Below are 15,201 nucleotides of genomic sequence, written 5' to 3' on the forward strand. Positions count from 1 at the left end.
AATTAAAAGTATCAAAATGAGCCAAGGGGGTGGGTGGAGGGGGAGGAATTAGGGTTTGGGGGGAGCTAAAAAAAAAAAAAGTGGGGGAGGAGAAGGCTAAAGACTACAAAGGAAACTGTAAAGGGAGCAAATACATAAACCTGGGGAGGAGAAAACCACAGTTTCTTTGTGAGCTGCAGTGACTCATTTTCAAGATGTTGTCTGCTGCCAGTTTCAAACCGGAAGCGCATGGCAATTAGTCTTGCTGTTTCCAGACAAGCCAGAAACTCTCCCGACACTTTCCCCCCCTTTCTTTAAAGCCCCTTCGCAGCGGCTACAGGAGCCCGGCCCCACCGGCCCCGGCCCCGCGGCGTGGGCGCGGCGCACAAAGCCCGCGTGGGCGCCCCGGGGTGCGCTCCCCCCGCCCCCCGCGAGCGGCCCCCGGCCCCGGCCCTGCCCTGCCCCGCCCGGGCCCGTGTCGCTGCGAGCCCGCGCGGGCCCTGCCCGCCACATCGCCGCCGCCTCGGGGACGGGGCACCCGGCGCGACCCGGGCCTGCGGCTCCTCCGGCCTCTCCGCCCTCGGCCTCTCGCCCCATTGCCCCGTCCGCACCCCTCCCACTCCCACTCCCACCTCCACCTCACACACACACAACCCCGCCGCCCACCTCCCCTGCCCCTACACACACACACACACACACTGTGCACATACACACACTTCGGACACGCACACAACCCCCCGTCCAGTTCTCGCTTCCCCTCCACACCCCCGCCCCCCGTCCAGTTCCCCCTTCCCCTCCACACACGCTTTGCACACACCCCCCCCCCCCCACAAAAAAAACAAAACTTTGTCGCGCTCCTTCAGCCCCAGCCCAGCCGCCCTTGCACCTACCCAGAATTGGCCGGGCTTTTCCCGATCTCTCCTTGTCGTTTAAAGGGAGCTGGCTAAAATCCCCTGGTTTTCCATGCTGACAGTCCTCCTGCAAACGCTCTGTTGCTCTTGTAATGAGATCCGGATTTTTTTTTCCCTTTTTTTTTTTTTCCTTCTTTTTTTCCCCCCTTGGTGTGCGTGAGAGAGAGAGAGAGAGAGAGAGCAGGAAGTTGGAGCAGTCAGACAGAGAGCCGGCTCACTTCCTTTCCTGCATTATTCCCCAGGCGGTTTGCAGTCTGTGTAAACAGGCTTTTCCTCCCCTCTCCCCTCTCTCTGGCCACTGATGTGCAGCATTGCTGTAATATAAGACACACACATAGTAAAATGGTAACAGTAACTCTGTGGGCACACACACACACACACACAGCTCCAGCAGCTCCCTCTGACCTCCACCTCTTCCTGTTCTACACCCCCGGGGAGGAGCTTCAACCCAGCTCAGCAAACTTGGCCCATCAACCGCCGCTACTAAAAGCATGAAGAGGGCTTTGCAAAATAAGTGGCTTTTCTCAAAAGAATGGCTCTGAGATGACAAAGATGAGCCATTTGTGTCTTAGGTCCTATTTGCTAAGCACCCACCACGGGCTCGCTGCTCTACAAGAGGTTGGAGGAGTCACACCCCTTGTCCCAAGGAGTTTGTAGTGGGTGCAGCCAAATATTGAACACCTTCAGCGTCAGGGTTGCCAACTCTCCAGGACTGCCCTGGGGTTACAGGAAACACCATGATCCCCGCAGTGAGTTTCCCAGGGACAGGGGATAACCACTTTTCTGACATGGGTTAGTACCTGGGCAGAGATAATGTATAGTTACCAGGGCCGTCCTAAGGAGGGAGAAATCAGGGTGACCGCCCCAGGCCCCTTGCTTTGGGGGGCCCACAGACAATACTGTACAGGCCCCACTGTGGCTATCACGTGCTGCTGGCTCCGTGCTTCAGCCACTTGCCACCCCCCACCTCGTGCTGTGCTCCGGCCACTCACCACCCCGGCCCCCAACTCCCTGCTCTGGCTGCTTGATCCTCCCCTACCCCCATGCCGCACTCTGGCTGCTCACCACCCACCGGCCCCGCACACCCCTAGGGATGGCTCTGATAGTTATCCTCCCATTTTTATTTCCAGTGGAAAGATCTTGGCTTTACACCCACTTTATGAAACTGGGAGACTCCTCCCTAGCTTGCTCCTGCAGCCATGTGGCTGAGGGCAAGTGAAACCTGGGGGCATCCGAACCCCAAGCCTCTAGGCTTGGGCCTGCACATAGGATGCCCATCAAAGGATTTGAAAATATCTGAAGCCCCAGGTGGGGGTAGAGGATGTTTGCTAGTAGTAGGGCCATATTTGGTTCTTGAATGATTCACGGATTTGGAATTGATTTGGCTGATTTGGCTTGAAACGCAAAAAAAATTTCCATAAAAATAAAAATAGATATAAATCTCCAGGAGGCTGCTGAGAGTCACCCAGGAGATAAATGATACGGCATTCATTAAAATAAATATTACATGTTGAATCTGACTTAAACAGCAGTCCAGTGGGTTTTTAAAATGTAATAGTAATGTGCATTTGCCTTCCTGGAGTAAAGTCTATGCACCATAATCCGTAATTGATATATGTAAGCACGCAGGCATGGTTGCATCATGTGTTGCAGACGCATTGGCATCCCAGAAACCTCCCGGAAAAAATTCAGAGTTGGCAACCCTACTCAGCTTCCAGGGAGGATGGGGGGCATTCAGTACCCTGCAGAATAGGCTGTCTGCTTTTCAGAGACAGGCACTACAAGCTACAATAGCAACATTTAGTATTGAAAACAAATGGAAAACACATACACACAGACCTCATAAACTGAGGTGCACTAAAGTTGTAGTATCTGGATCCAATATCCCGGGTCTGAGTTAAATTCAGACCTGGGTTCAGATTTTGAATGGCGTTGGGGATAGAAATGGAAGGTTTTGATTCAGACTCCTCTCTCTTAAAAATCATAAGATTCTACTGTTTGCCATTATGATGCTGTCTTTCTGTGTATCAAATGTAGCCATGCTATGCTGCTTCTGGTTTGATTGAACCTACAAGCACATCAAGGATGCTCAAAAGTAATAATTATATATTGAAGCATTACTTTGTTGTTACTTTTTTTTAAGTAACACAATTTATCATTCAGAGTAAGTGGAATTTAAAAATGTTCATACTATGAAAGAACACATAAGTTATGATTATCTTCACTAATTTTAGCTGCAGTTAAAATGTTTTGATGAAAAAAATAGGGAAATCGTCACAGTTGCCACTGAGCATATGTCATTAGCACCTTGACTGTTGACAATGGGCATTTATTGTGGGTCTCTCTTATGAAGACCAGATAGATGTTTCACATTATGGTTCCCAATTATCTGTCAAATAGCAACATTGGGTAAAGTGAAATTATTTCATAGACTATATACATAACATTGTTTGTTTTAAAGAAACCTGTTTCAGGATTCATACTGAATTTTAGAATACATATTTGGAATCCACTAAGACCTCATGAATTTGGAGATAAATAAAAATGTTGGTACACCTTTTAAAAAGTTACGAATTCTGGATAAAATATGCATTGGACACAACCTTTTTTTTTAAAAAGCATTACAGTAGATCTTTAGGACACAGAAGTCAATCTCCATTTTGCTAGTACAAGTGTGCAAAAGAGGGCTTGGGAGAGAGACAGACGTGTAGTCAAGGCACCATTATCATTAAGATGGTTAGCTAGCAGCAACTTGAGGTGCTGGCATAATTTTTCCTGGACTTACAATATAGTTAACCAATGTCTTTTAAGAGCTGGAACATGGACACACCAAGACTGCCCAGAGCTGTTTCCAATCCTTGGTGAAGAGACAGAAGGGGAGCATGTTCTTTCAAAACAAGTATTACTTCTCCAAAACAAGCAAGTGCCTTCTTTTCTCTTTCAACAGGTATATAATGTTCTGCTCCTAAAAAGATTTGTTTTCAAATAAAGTATATTTCTTTTATAAAGTGTGCTATAGAAGTGCCATATTAACAGCAGTGGAAACTGAAGTCCTGTGCTGATCCAAAGAAAAGCCTAGGAAGCTTATACAAGGGCTCCATGCTGAGAGAAAGATGTGCCTAGACAGTGTATGTGGCATTTTTAAAGGTAAGCTGTAAACAGTGAAGAAGAAAGTGTAGGGCTTAATTTGTTTACTGGAGAAAGGCAACTATGATTTGTTGGAACCATACGGATTTGGGGAAGTTCTGTTGGTAGCTGAAAAACTCTGAGGTTTTGGGTGGGGTCAGTTACAAATAACAGGGCTGTTAGTTGACAAAAAGTAGAAATATCTTTTTGAAACATTTTGTGTGTGCTCTGTGTGTACTCACTTTACTGTATGGGACAGTGGTTAAAAGGAACACCTTCCGTATGTATGGATGACTATGCTAAGTCCCATGGGTACCTTAAGAAAAAAAAAAAAACATGACAAGGAGAGAAAAATGTAAGTGAGCATGCTATAGGAGACTTTGTCTTGTATAAAAAGTCGGCTATAGGAAAATAGTTTGTTAGCATAGACATCATGAGCACTAGTGATGAATTAGTGTATTCTGCTGGTGAGATATATTACATGTCTTCATATGTACCATTCCACTGTAAAGCCTGACTGTTCTCCTCAATCTGTAAAGACTCATTCTCTGTTTTGGAAGTCTGTGGTTCAGTGCTTCAGGTTGGTTTAGCAGCTGTGCATCTCAGAAATAAATAAAGTGGAATGAACCAGTGTCTAGCTCCATAGCAGCAATGTAAGGTATGCTACTGTCAAAAGGAACTCCAAAGCTGGTGAGGCAGTGTGAATCCACAAAAGGTCATATACACCGAAGAAATTCCTATTTATCTAAGAGCCATAAAACCTATGCAAACAGCCCTTCTACCATGAGAGGTTGTCCCAAACAGTCCCTAAAGGGTGTGTCCACACATGTAAGCACATGCACTTGCAGCAGCTCAAATAGAAGCATTGCAAATTTGAGCCAGAGCTTTTTGCCTTGGCGCACGTGCTCAGACATGTACTTAGTTGTGGAGCAAATTGTGCCACTTGAGGCAAAATAACCTTGCCTGGCTCCTCCCAGATCTGCAGCCAGGGGGAGCTAGAGCCTGGGGCCAGCACCTGTGCTGTCCCCAGAAGTATAAAAAGCTGCCCTGTCCTGGCCCCATCCATACAAAAAGCTGCCCTGGCAAGCAGCTCAGGGCTACTCGCTCTCAAGAGCTTCTGGGGCTGGCCACTTCGTACCTGGGGACACTACCCCTTGTGTCAGCTGGACTGCTGTAGCAGCATCCCAAATCCATTTTTAAAAATACCCCAGAATCCATGCTTTTCCACAATTAAAACAAAAGACCACTCTATACACACACACATACATATATATATATAGAGAGAGAGAGCGCGATCAATTGGGCAATGCTGTGTTGGTATATTTACAATGTTAAAGCAATGTGGAAGCCTACCAGTGTCTCTATCATCATGATAAAATAAATTCTAAAAACCTATACGTATTGATGTGTACTTTTGTTATTCTTTGCACATGATGGGTGTGTGATGGGGGGATGTGGTGTTTGCAGGAAGGTGGTGGGAAGGTGTGTGGGTGTGTGTGGAGGGATGTGGGTTGGTGTGTGAGTAGGTGTGGAGCGATTGCTGGGGGGACTGTGGGTGTGGGGGACCTTGTGGGGGGGCTGCTCAGGAGGGGTGGGTCCCCTGGCCCCCACAGGGTGCAGCCCCCCCCACAGCACATGGAATGCCCCCGCCTCCACAGGGCCCCAGCCCCCCTGCCCAGGGTCCCACCTCCCCCTGGAGGGCCCTGGCCCCCCCACCCAGGGTCCATAACTTACCTTTAGCAGCAGCAGTGGGAGTAGGGTGCTCTGAGCCATGGCAGCAGGACCCTGCCACCCTTGGGGCCTGTCTGCTGCCTGGCCGGGCCATTCCCCATGGAGGCAGGACTCGGCGCATCACGTGGGGACTGCATGCCAGGCCCAGCCACCCTTGGGGCCTCTCTGCCGCCTGGCTGGGCCAGGCCATGGTGGCCTGCCACCTGGTGCGGCATGCGGGGACTGCGTACTGGGTCCAACCAGGTCTTGCTGCTCTTGGGGCTCCTCTGCCGCCTGGCTGGGCCATTCCCACGGTGGCAGGACCCAGCATGATGTGCAGGGACTGTGCGCTGTGCCCAGATGGGTCCTGCCAGCCCTGGGGCTGCTTCTGCCGCCCAGCCAGCCTGGGCCTATGGCAGCAGGACTAGGCACAGCACATGGGGACCTTGCGCCACACTCAGACAGGTCCTGCAGCCTCAGGGCCAGGTTCTGCCACCATGGGAATGGCCCAGCCAGGTGGCAGAGGGGACCAAGGCTGGCAGGACCTGGCTGGGCCTGGCATATGGTCCCCACGTGCCACACCAGGTCCTGCCACCAAGGGCCCAGCCTGGTCAGGCGGTAGAGGGGCCCAGGGCCGGCAGCACCCAGCTGGGCATAGCACGTGGTCCCTGAACATCTCGCCAGGTCCTGCCTCTGCCCTGTTGTCCCTGCGGGGACGTGGCACTCAGCAGGACCTGGGCCAGCCCCATGTGGCTCACTAGTCCGGCTTTGAACCGGAGTGGGTCACACGGCTCCGGGAGGCACAGGTCCTGTGAGCGTCTCCCGGAGCCCTGCAACCTGCTCTGGTGCAAAGCTGGACTAGCGAGCCGCACGGGGCTGGGCTGATTCCATACCCCCTGCAGCCCCGGGGACATCCCCCCTGCCACTCCCCAACCCCCACCACATCCCCCTGCCACCCCCCACCTTACCTTGGACAGCGCTGGGGGCCGAGGCAGCAGGAGAACGAAAGAGACTCTCTGGCTGATACCAGAGTGTCTCTTTTGGAGGACTGACTCCCTGGCACGGTCTGGGACTGTGCCTTGCTCCACTCTTCTGTGGAGCAGTTTTTTTAAACCCCTGGATATATTTTCTCCCCGTGCTGCAAACTTGCAGTGCGGGGAACATTTTTTCATTCCCGCATGAGGGGTTTGAGACTGGGCAACAAGCATGTGCATGCTCATCTGGATGCGCCCAAAGAAGCTTATTATAATTTTACTTCATTTTTATTAGTCTACCACCATTAAGAAACCAGTTTGTATCTGTATTGTGGGGTAGATTTAACTGTATTTTTAACATTGATCTTAAATCTTGTGCTTTCCTGTAATTAGCCAATCCAAATGTCATGCCAGTTTTACTTTGTTCTTGCAGTCCATTTTAGTTCTTTATGGTGAGGTACATCTCTCCATCTTTGTTGATTCAGGACTGAGCATAATTTTGCTCTGACCTCTGGTCTCTTTGTAATATAAATAGTAAATAAATTAATAGCATTACTATTTTTTCCTAAATGTGCCATTTTTTCCCTAAATGTGCCATCACGTGTATAAAATAGAAGGCAGAGTAGAGATGCACCTTATAAATTAACTAAATCAGAGATGCATAAACTTTTGTGAGGCCAAGCTCACTTCATCAGATACTGAAAGCTGAAAGCATCTGATGAAATGAGCCCAGGTACATGAAAGCTTATGCATCTCTGACTTGGCCTATATGGTGCACCTCTACCCTGCCTCCTGCCTGACTGATGTGGCTAACAGGGCTGTGTGAAGCTTCTGTCCCTGATTTGATTCGGTAGAGATTCAGCCTGATTTGGCAGTCGAATCTCCAAATCTGAATCAAATCAAGAGACCCTTTAATCTCTCCAAATCAAATCGGAACTCTTCAATTCGATTCGGGGAGATTCTGAAAGATTCAGATATAGACATAGCTTTAAATGTTTTTTCTACACACCTCAAAGTACTATGCGGCTCATGAATGCTGCAATGATGGGGTGGATGGAGCATCCCACAAGAGCACATGGGGCTTCCCAGCGCACTTGACAGCAGACCCGGAAGTGGACCAGAAACACTTCTGGTCCACTTCTGGCTCTGCTGGAGAGTGCGCAGGGGGGGCCCTCCTGCAACCTTCTGGCTTGGCCTCCTGGGTCTGGGGGGCACCCGGGGTCCCCACACGGCTGATTGCTGGGGTGGAGGGATGCAGGAGGCCCCCCTGCGTGCTCAGCAGTGGACCTGGAAGTAGATCGGAAGTACTTCTGGTCCACTTCCAGGTTTGTCACTGAGCACACGGGGGGGCCCCCTGCATTCCTGTGGGAGGCTCCATCCACCCCAGCACTGCAGCATTCACGAGCCATGCCTGGTACCTCGAGGTACGTAGAAAAAAACATTTAAAGTTGTGTCTGTGGCTGAATTGTTGATTCTCCAAATTAGCATCGAATCATCAGATTTGGATTCAGCCGAATCAAATCAGGAACAGTGATCCGAATCAACTAATCAAATCACTGTCTCTGATTCAGGTCGAATCCAAAACTGAATCAAATACGGCCCGTTTCGCACACCTCTAGTGGATAACTACCTCTCCTTGCTTGTATATAATATAGCCAATTAACGAGGGAGGCTGGAAGGCACTGTAGTTTCATTTATTTTTGAAGCAGGAATGTATAACTATGAATTTGTTTGTTTGTTTGTTTGTTTATTATATCACTCTCTTCATGTTTGTGTTTTTTCTCAGGTTGCAAACATCCATGGACTGTGATTTTTTATCTGCTTAAACAGCACCTAACATAATGGGCTCTGGTGATATGAATATTAAATACTTATTTTCTAATGTAATTCTAACATATAGATACCTGCCCAGTTCCTGGGTCATTTCCAAGAGGTTTTGTAAGGTAGGTACCTAGAATATTGGAATGACCATAGTTGGAATGACAATCTCATTTATCTAGGATTTTGTGCAGCACCCATTACCATAATACCAGGATGCCTGCCCAGTGGTTTTCCTATACACGTATTGTTGCTACAGAATCTGGCAGACATAACAGTTGCATTGTAAGGGGTTCTATTGGAATCATTTGATACTGATACAATTCTTACATCTGTCAACACCCAAAGTTGTATCAATGAATGCTTTCCCAGTAGTCTTGGCTTTTCTTTGTCCCTGCTGTTTCTTTTCACCAGGCAAATATGTGGTCAATAACCAACAATTTTAGTCTTTCAAAATGTGCCAGGGACTTTTTTTCTCACAAGTGGTCAGTGCTTTTACTTTGTCATAAAGATAACTCTACCAAGAGCAAAAGTGCTAACCTATAGTTCCTGCTGGAAGGAGCACCAGTTCAAGAGTGTTTCAAAGGGATTGACTATATGCTATTTACATTTGATCATTATTTCTGCTTGGGTTTTATGCTGAACTGCAAAGGGTCTTGTCTAGCAGACTTGAGCAGAACTGCAAGATTACTAGTGAGGTACTGCTTGTGTAAAGTGAGGAATATGGTGTAGCTTAATATTTAATCTAGCAACTATTTGTCATAATTAAAATAATACTAAGAACTTTGGACCACATTCCCTGGAACACATATTCTGCTGAGTTTTAGCACAGGAGCTTCTTTAATCATTCTGTCAGGGGCAGAAGAAGGGATAATTGCATCTCCACACCACAAAACAAATAAGCTGCACAGACCTTGGGACACCCAAAGAGAAGTGGGGCTTCTACACTGCTTCTTGGCTTCCCTCTTTTCCTATAGCAGCATTAGCCAGTAAGAACTGCACTGCTATGAGGTCTCTTTATGGATTTTGCAGGGACAGAAAGTGAGTTACCACTGGGCTTTGCTTAGAAATCTGCTATTACTCTGTGGGGAGATGCTTTGGAAAAATGTCTGCTCCCAAGTTTTTTTCCTTTCTATACGCTCATCCCCCAAGTGCTACTATGGGCTAGAACTAGTGAGGACTCTGAAGCATATAGGTCAGTGAGGATTATTCAGTGGAGCCACTGCTCTCCCACTCTTTTGGTACACTTTGCTTTCCTCTGTATTTCATATCAGAGGGAGTATGTGACCAAATGTGTTCTGATTAAAACTGACACGTATACCTGTTGTTCTGTTAGGGTAGCCTTTCCAGTTATATGCTGTAGTGAATTGTATTGCATATGATTTCCTGTCACTTCGGGATTGGTGAATGTTGCTGTGTATTGAAGAACCCTGCAACATCTAGTTAGATTTTCTCAGTATACTTAATTTCCATGTAAACACAGGAAGAAGATTTCAAGAGTTTTAGAGAATGGCACAGCCTTAATCTAACCATACTGATTTTAGATGTCGCTATATTTCTTAGTAGAAGCTCTCAGTCTGTTCTTCTGGACTGTTTCATCTCTAGACTAATTAATTAAAACACAGGCTAGAACATTAGTTGCCTTCATCTGGTTTCTCTGAATCCATCTGCCTATTTTCCTGGACCTAATTTTTGATCTGACTTAATTTAGCCATACTTTCTAGTGAAACCATCACCATAGTATCTAAGTGTAATTGATCTTCTTTTGTAGGTCTCAGGTGTTCTAGCCAAATCAAATCCAACAACTCAACCATTCTATTTAAGCTCACATCCATAAATTCTAAGAACTTCAGTTGCTGAATAAAATTATACAAAGTACATAGTTAATGCATAGTTAGATTTTTTATATTTTTTAGTTTGAGAGATAGAAACATAGGATTGGAGGAGGGGGCTTCTGGGTCATCAAGTCCAGTCCCCTGCACTGCAGGCAGGCTTTTGCACAAACAATCGTCATACACAAGTACAAAGCAAAATACATGAAACACCAATAACACTCTATAACGTGCTATTGGTAAAAAAAAGGAAAATGTGGACACTGTCACTGCCCCGCCACTTCAGTATAACAGAAGAACTTGATTAATATGCGCTCAGAAGAGCCTAAGATTAAAGGATGATGTCCATGCTGCAAAGGAAGGAAAAGCCTCTATAGTCCATGCCAGTCTGACCTAGGGGCAACTCCTTCATGACCCCAAATTTAGCAATCAGTGGGCACATCTACATGAGACATTTACTGAGGTGTTGCCTAATTAGTTCCACAGTAAATGGCTTGGGGTCTACACATGTAGCCCTATTAGGTGTCACAGAGTTTTTTGTGTGCAATAGTACATGTGTAGATGGTGCCCTGACTGGCTGGGGCACAAGCTGACTAGCACACTCATGCCCCAGCCAGCCCCTCCGTAGCTTGTTGAGCCAGGCCAGAGCACCCTGGGCTAGCAGGCTGACCCCCTCTGGGCCCCCTGCCAGCCAAGGCTGCTCTGACCTGGCTCAATGTGCTGTGGTCCTGGGCACATGTTCAAAAAGCGTACCCAAGAGCAATAAACTCTGGCATAATATACACCAGAGTTTATTGCTGCAAATTAATTGCACACGTAGACACAACATGCCCAGTATGACCTGAAGTGGAAGAGCAAGACCCTTTAGCCAGAAACCTTGCAGTTTTCAAAGTAGAGGAGGAGCACAACCCAGTCAGAAATCCCCAGCCCTTAACTATGGCCAATGTCCCAGTGCTTCAAAGGAAGACAAAAAACATTCCAGAAGCAGCAGCATTCACAATGGTAAAATTTTTCTTCCCAGTTCCTACTGGTGACTAACAACAACCCTGAGGCATGGGATTACCTGACACCTACCACACAACAAGAGAGGGTTTCACTTTGGTGGCCATCTCTCTCAAACACTTCGCAATTTTCTGTAAGTACTTGACTTTCTTACTAATTTACTTAATGTATTGATATATCTTATTTATATTTATAAAAGCGCTCACTCATCTGTTCCCTTTAGGATATACAACAGTGATTCTTAACCTTTTTTAGACTCAAGGTACCCCTCATTGGACTTAAGGCACCTCTCAGAAAATGGCAGCTTTTAGTTATTATTCACTTTTTTACTACAAAAAAAATAGAGCAATTCTCCTGTTGCAAAGAACTCAGAAAGACCACAGCAGCTCAAAATGTTTGTAAAGTTATGGATTCCTATTTGGAATCTCTAGGCGCATCCAGATGGGTACACACATGCACTTTGCGGCATCAAAATGGCTTTTGAGGTGCCTCAAAACACACATGGTGCATGTGAATAGGTTCTCTGCGCTGCATATTTGCAGCATGGAGGCAAAATTAAACACCAGGAACTCTTGGTATCAGAAAAAATTGGGGCAAAAAAAAGTGGGGCAGCACACGTGGCTGCAATGTGCACTGCCTGAAACAGGAGCCTGGCTGGCCAGAGCTGCACTCTGACTGCCAGTCAGGCTTTGCACACCTGGTTCACTGCTGCTGTGGTCCCAGAGGCCCCCAGGACTCCAGGTAAGGTTGCTTGGGGCCAGTCCAGGTGCTGACTCTAGCCTCCCATACCCCACCTGGAGCAATTTTTCATGCACCAGAGCATGTGTGCAGGGGCATTCCCTAGGGACAAGTAGTAGCAGCACAACTATGTGCTGTTGCTATTTGTCCCCGGGCAAATGCATGTACGCACTCACCTGGATGCACCCTCTGGGATTTATCTTGTGAATCATGTCTTCACACCTAAAAGTGCTAACATTACATGGCATCCCGTAGCACCCTTCCAGCAGTGGCACATTAAGATTTATTGGGATCCTGGGCAAATGGAAAATTGGAGGCCCCCCACCAGATGAGGGCAGGTTCCCTCTGAGCCCTCCAGGGGACTGCAGCTGGGCCCATCTGACCTCCTCAGTGCATCTGGGGCAAGCCAGGGTGTGCAAGTGCTGCTGAGGTGAAGGCAGCCCTGGCCCTGGCCTGACCCACCGGCAGTCACCTGCAGATGGCAGATAGCAGGAGTGGGAGCGGAGCTGCCCACGGGGCCTCCTGGCAGCAGACAGCCAGCCCTGGGAAGCTGCCATTGCCTGCACAGAGCTCCACACCCATTCCCACCCCTAACCCCTGGCCCGGCCGAAGGGAAGGGTGCACATTGCCTGCCCCAGATGTCTGCGGCCAGGATGCCTGCCTGGGCCGTGCTGCCCCTGGTGTCCCACAGGGCCCCTGATTGGCAGGGCCATGCATTAATTTGCCCCTGCCTTTCAAGGCACTCTAAGGTGCTGCAGCAGCACCTTAAACCCCACCCCATCTTAAACCCCACCAGCTGCAGCACTTTGATTGAGAAGCATTAACGTACAAGCATCAGAAAACAACATTTAAATAGTTATAATAACCATTTTTTTAAACCCCACCAGCCTAGCAGTCAAATTTGTACCTAGCATCATCGTGCTCCAGGCAAAGACACTTGAGAAAACAAAGAGACGTTCAGAAAATCATAAAACCTGACATGTCAAAAAATAATACCTTTACATTTACAGGAAAATCAACTATTACACCATATCTAAATCATGTGCATCATATGCTGCTCATGAGGAATAATATTAATTAGCATAATATGCCTCAATTCAGTTAATTCAAAAATCAGTTCTGTAAGACATTTAAAAATAATTAAACAACAAGTTCTACCTTCAACTTCTTTTGGCTTTCCACACACATGCATTTTAGGCCTGTGCGAAGTGGCAAGGATTCACTTTGGATTTGGATTTGGCCGATTCAGAGGGACAGTGATTTGATTTGGAGATTCGAATCACTATCCCAATTTCCTTCAGCTGATTCAGAACCGAGGATTTGGCAATTCTTCGGAGATTTGTCCATAGACTAAACAGGCAGCAGTCCTCACCATGCTGGACACAGCTGCCTCCAGCTAGTAAGTCTGTGGTGGTGGGTGGCAGGGAGGTGGCAGGGAAGGGGCATGGGGGTGCAGATCAACGCCCCCACAGCGAGGGAGGGATTGGGGCTGGGACTGGAGCTGGGACAAGCTGCCCAGCTGGGGTGGAGGGTGCAGGACTCGGGTAGGAGGGTGGGGGGTGGGATGTGGGTTCGGTAGCACTGGGAGTGGGGGCTATGCCCCGTTTCCACTTGTCCAGCCAGGGAGAGGCAGGATTCAGGCACTGCTTACTCTGGGCGGAAGGGGGCAAGCAACATCAGGGCATAGTCCCCACATCCAGTGTGCCCCTGCCCTGGTTGGGCAAGTGGCAGCAGGGCATAGCCCGCTGCTTGCCCAGCCGGGGTGCAGGGGCACGGGATGCGGGTGCTGCCACCACTTGCCCAGCCAGGGCAGGGGGGCATGGGATGTGGGTGCTGCCGCCGTTTGTCCAGCTGCAACAGGGGGTGGGGTGCGGGATGTAGGCGCTACCGCCACTTGCCCATCCAGGGTGGGGGGCGTGGGATACAGGCATGGCAGCACTGAGAGTGGGGGCTATGCTTTGCTGCCACTTGCCCAGCTGGGGCAGGAGGTGCGATGCTGGCATGGCTTGCTCTGGGTGGAAGGGGACAAGTGGCAGCAGGGCATAGCCCCCACTCCCAGTGCTGCCGCACCCACATCCGCCGGTGCCCCACCCTGGCTGGCCAAGTGGCTGCAGTACCTACATCCCATGCCCCTCCACCCCGGCTGGGCAAGTGGTGGCAGCAGCCACATTCCAGGCCTCTCTGTCCCCAGCTGGGCCAGCAGTGGGCTATGCCCTGCTGCCACTTGCCCAGCCGGGGCAGGGGGGCATAGGATGCGGGCGCAGCAGCATGGCGAGAGAAGGTTATGCCCTGCTGCCGCTTACCCCCTTCTGTCTGAAGTGAACCACGCCTGCATCATGCACCCTCTCCCCCAGCTGGGCAAGCAGCAGCAGTGCATTGCCCCCACTCCCAGCACTGCTGTACCCACATCCCATGCCCCCCACCCCCTTCCCCATGTCCCACACCCCCCTGCCCCAGCTGGGCAGCTTGTCCCAGCCCCAGCCCTAATCCCTCCCTTGCTGTGAGGGCATTGATCTGCCCCCCATCCATGCTCCTTCCCTCTCTGCTCTGCCCACTACAACAGCCTTACCAGCTGGAGGCAGCTGTGTCCAGCATCCTCGAAGACTGCTGCCTGTTTAGTCTATGGCCAAATCACTGAATTGGGCTGAATCTTTTCTAAATTGATTCAGAGGCTTCCAATTTGATTTGGACCTTTTAATTGGTCTCCTGATTTGATTCAAATTCAGGGATTTGGCTGCCAAATCTCCTCTAAATCGAATCGGCTACTAAAGCTTCGCACAGCCCTGATGCATTTCTCTAACTTAGTGCAATGTTCCTTCTTAATCATTTGGAGTAGTGCATACTGTCTCATATTTTGTCTTTAATGAAACTAAACTGTAGCATTCCTCTTAGACCTTCTGAGAAGGAAGTTTAATTTAGAGATTTTTTTGCTCTATATTTAAAAAATAAATTGGAAGACACTTACCACGTAGCTGCATATATTAGTGAATAATCTAAAGATTACTTTATTTTCTAAACATTCCTTGGTCCTTCTAAATTGTAGCAGACGCAGGGCTACAGTCTGACCCTGATTGCAGTCCAAAAGAGTGTTACAAATATCATTTAAAGCTG

General features: G+C 48.5%; 1 protein-coding gene across 1 annotated transcript in view; it reads right to left on the reverse strand.

The window, feature by feature from the left end:
* Positions 1-1,287, reverse strand: part of ELK3 (ETS transcription factor ELK3) — a 53,685-nt gene extending 52,398 nt beyond the window's left edge. The window contains exon 1 of the mRNA XM_006275445.4: positions 870-1,287. The gene's annotated coding sequence lies outside the window, so the exon portion shown is untranslated. The remainder of the gene's footprint in view (positions 1-869) is intronic.
* Between the last annotated feature and the right edge of the window lie 13,914 nt (positions 1,288-15,201).

Source organism: Alligator mississippiensis, chromosome 4 (genome assembly GCF_030867095.1).
Source record: "Alligator mississippiensis isolate rAllMis1 chromosome 4, rAllMis1, whole genome shotgun sequence".
Lineage (NCBI taxonomy): Eukaryota > Metazoa > Chordata > Crocodylia > Alligatoridae > Alligator > Alligator mississippiensis.